Source organism: Varanus komodoensis, unplaced genomic scaffold (assembly GCF_004798865.1).
Source record: "Varanus komodoensis strain SLA01 unplaced genomic scaffold, ASM479886v1 scaffold24, whole genome shotgun sequence".
Classification (NCBI taxonomy): Eukaryota; Metazoa; Chordata; class Lepidosauria; order Squamata; family Varanidae; genus Varanus; species Varanus komodoensis.
This window is the reverse complement of record NW_025335641.1, coordinates 16156771-16160696: the sequence shown is the minus strand read 5'-3', so window position 1 is coordinate 16160696 and position 3926 is coordinate 16156771.

Here is a 3926-nt window from a genome sequence, read left to right as displayed (position 1 = left end):
TGTTGTGTTTTTCTTTGACCATTTCCCCCTAAGAAACCTTCTACAGAGGATCCTAAAGAGGGCCTGTTTAGCATGGGAGAGGTTCTGTCCCTGTCATCTCTAGTTTCAAAAAAGAATCAGGTAGCTTTTAGAAGGCCAGATACTGAAGATGAAACTCAAATACTTTGGCCACCTAATGAGAAGGAAGGACTCACTGGAGAAGAGCCTAATGCTGGGAACAATAGATGGCAAAAGAAGAAGGGGACAGCAGAGGATGAGGTGGCTAGATGGAGTCACTGAAGCAGTTGGTGTGAGCTTAAGTGGACTCCCGGAAATGGTGGAAGACAGGAAGGCCTGGAAGAATGTTGTCCATGGGGTCGTGACGACTTTGCAACTAACAACAACAACAGGTGAAGTGGAAAATGGAGCTGCTAGCTGCATGCATGTGTAGAGAAAAGACATGCTCAGCATTGCCCAGTCAGCCGGGAAAAAGCCAAATGCCATGAAGACCCAGGGTTCATCCTCCATGAAAAAAACAACCCCACAGGTTTGCACAGGCTAATTTACCTATCCTGCAAAGTCTCTCTATGTGTGTGAGCAAAGTCTCTCTATGTGTGTGGGCATGTATTTAAAGGGCACTATCTCCTAAGACCGTACTTATTTGTAAAAAGGAGACAGGAAAACTTTTCATTCCGCGGGGGCGGGGAGCTAAGGCAGGAAGACTGAAAGGTGACGCATATGGGGATGAAACCCACAGCTAATCCAGGGGATCAAATTGAACAGGGATCATCAGGAATTCCCTAATTTTACCCATTGACAGCAGGGCAGTGGGGCAGAAATTCAGGTTTCTGGATGAAAAATTTGGGGTTACTGCTCTAGTGGGCTAACTTTGTGGCTCCACACCTCTGCAGTCAAACATGCTTTGTGGGTAATGCCAGGAGTATTGTTTTTTTGGTCCAAATATGCATAGAATCACTTCCTTACATAGTCAAATAGCATGATCTCATACAAGGCATCTTTTTATGTAACATATGTATTTGTTCAATAATCAGGAATTCATTATTATTTGCTAAATATAGAAATGAATGGGGTTTGTTTCCCTTTGCTGAATCACACAGAGAAACTGCTTTTAAAGTTTGTGTCGGGAAAAAAGGGTTCTTTTTCCAGAATACTGTTTATTTTCACACCTTGGATCCTATGAAATGCTCCTTAAAAGAGTGAAGTTTGTAATAGCATTGTGAAACACTTCCATCTAGTGGAATAAGTAGAGACTGCATGCTACTAAAATATGACAAAATGCTGCAATTTACGCAATTATTCAACACCACCTCAAATGCACCCTATCATACTGCAAATTTCCCCATCTCTTAGTTTACCTTTAATTACGATCAGTCCCTTTATCAAGATAACTATCTAGTTTTGTTAATATGCCAGTAGTCCTAAGAAAGATAGTTTTGCTAAACTCTAAAGAAAATTCCAATTATTCCCATGCCTGCACATTTTTAGGTTCACTGAGTCCATTTCTAAATTATTGAAAGCGAAATGACAACCTTTAGAAAAAATATCTATGCACGTTTTTACGTGGGCCAAAATTGGAGCGGCCAATTTCCCATATCCAGTGCTTCAGTCTCATTCGTCTCCTGCAACCCAGCAAACTGCAGGATTTAATTTTTCTTAAATTAAAAAACTCCTTTGATCTTTTAACATCTTGCACATGTGCTCATGCACCGTTTGCAAGTCTGCAGATGAGCAGTTTCTTCTTCAGCCTTGGCAAACTCAAGGTCACGGACAGAGTTTGGCCTTTTACCACAATATGTAGCCATGCTCATCATGGTTATGTCTCAGCTGAAAATCTCCAGTTCAGCTTAAAGTCTCCAGTGCCAGACAATTAAAATACCTAAGGCTTTTCCCCACAAAGTATAGCTTCCATGCATGTTCAGCAAAACCGCAGCATTCATTGCCCACCGTGGCTGGATTTGGGGCCCTTTTTGGCTTGTGTCGAAGATGCTCAGGTTGGTGGATGCAGCTGTAAGCTATAGTCAATACCATGCAATTATCATTAAAGAAACATAACCATCGAGTGGTTCTACATTAATTAGAAGTACCAGTTTTTTAAGTTTAAAAACACTCATGCTAGGCTTGCCAAAAAGGAAATAGATTTTACTTCAGAATGACTTGAAATAAAAGCAGATGAATGCTTTCCCCTTGAATGTATAAGCATTAAAACAAATACATGACATCACAATCATTGCATTTCCCAGTAATTTTTTCCAGGATTGAACTTTTGTGGCTGCAAACTTAATTTTTTAAGGAATACCAGCTGCACTTCAAGATATTTTTTTTTCTTTTTGGTCTTGCGGTGGAGTTGGTGTGGGGGAGAAGAAATGTAGCTAGCCACCCTCAGGCTTGTAAGTAATATTACTGCAACAAAATATTATTGAGTAATATTATTGGAACAAAATGTCAGTTTTGCTGGTTTTCTCTTATAACTTGATCAAGAATCTGCCTGCCCCCTACCCTCCCACATGTTTTCTTGCATAATACACAAATAAAAGTGAATGTCAAAATGGGATCAAAGTGAACCAACCTCAAGCCTGAGGTTTTGTGTAATAAATGAATTAGAATTAAGCCCAAATCTAAAATTTCTGTATTGCCACAAATTCAAACAAAATCTCTGTATGGGCACATGCCCCTTTTAGAAATATGCAAAGAACCATCTGAACAAGAGTAGCATTTCTGCTTCCAAAATGGTTTAGGCATCCATAAATAGGTTAGAAAGTGAACAAGTGTGGGCCATGTGTTTATAGCAAGATAATCTAGTCTGGTTTGCAGAAGAATGAAGTATCTGCAATAGCCTCTCTTACCTGTGGGTGCCATTGTAGAACCAAACGAAAGTTGATACTGGAAGTCAATTATTTGTGTTGTATTGAGTAGGCTGGAGAGAGAGCAAGCATACTTTATCAACCCTAATAAAAGCTTAGTCCCCTTTCCTTCTCCCTGCACCTTTTTAAAAAAATGTGTATTGCAGAAGTCCCCTGTCTGAGTACACTTAACATTTCCATACTGTCGGATGTTTTAAAAAAATTGAAAGGAAAATTGAGACTCCTCCTTAGGAATTCGAAGCCACAGGGTTTTGAGTCTCTAGCAACCTAAAACAACTTGCTAAGAGACAGCTTTTCCTCCCACAATAATAGAATCCAGCCTCATCCCATGGCACTGGTTGGTGGGAGAGTTGGAACAGATAAACAGAAGTACTTCACACAGTACTTTGCTTCAAACATGAAGTCCCTATACATTGTCCACAAATCTGGATGGTTTTAAAAGGGGAACAGCCAAATCCACGGAGGAAGAGCTACCAGTGCTACAAAGTCATGATGGCTACAGACTACCTTCAGTGCGCACCAGTTACCGGAGAATGCGGATGGGAGGGTGCTTTTGTGCTGTTGTCTGGGTTTCCCTGCTTGGCCACTCCGTGAACAAAACACAGGACCAGATGGCCCTTGGGTCTCATTCAGCATGGTTCTTATGCAATTATTTCTTCTTACTTATTGGAAAAAAGTTTAGAATCAGCAGCAAAGGCAGTGTACAAAGTTTCAACACACACACAATAATATAACCCAGTCTAAAGAGCTGGTATAGGGTGTTGCCACAAGTTGCAATCTCAGCTCCGCCATGAAGCTTCTAAATGGCACTGGACCACTCACTTAATCCGCCTCATACAATTGTGATGTTTGTGTGTTTGAGTACTGGCACAAAATGGATGGAATACAAAAGTGAAGGCATAAAATCATCCACAGTTCTTGAGAGTCACATCTGTATCTCAGCACAAAATCAGCAGGATGGTCACATGAAAACTGGTGTATCTGGATAAGTACAGATCTGAGAACCCTGAGCCCAGTTTTTTAAAAATCTTTTCCATCCCCATGGCATATAATGGGGAAAGGAAT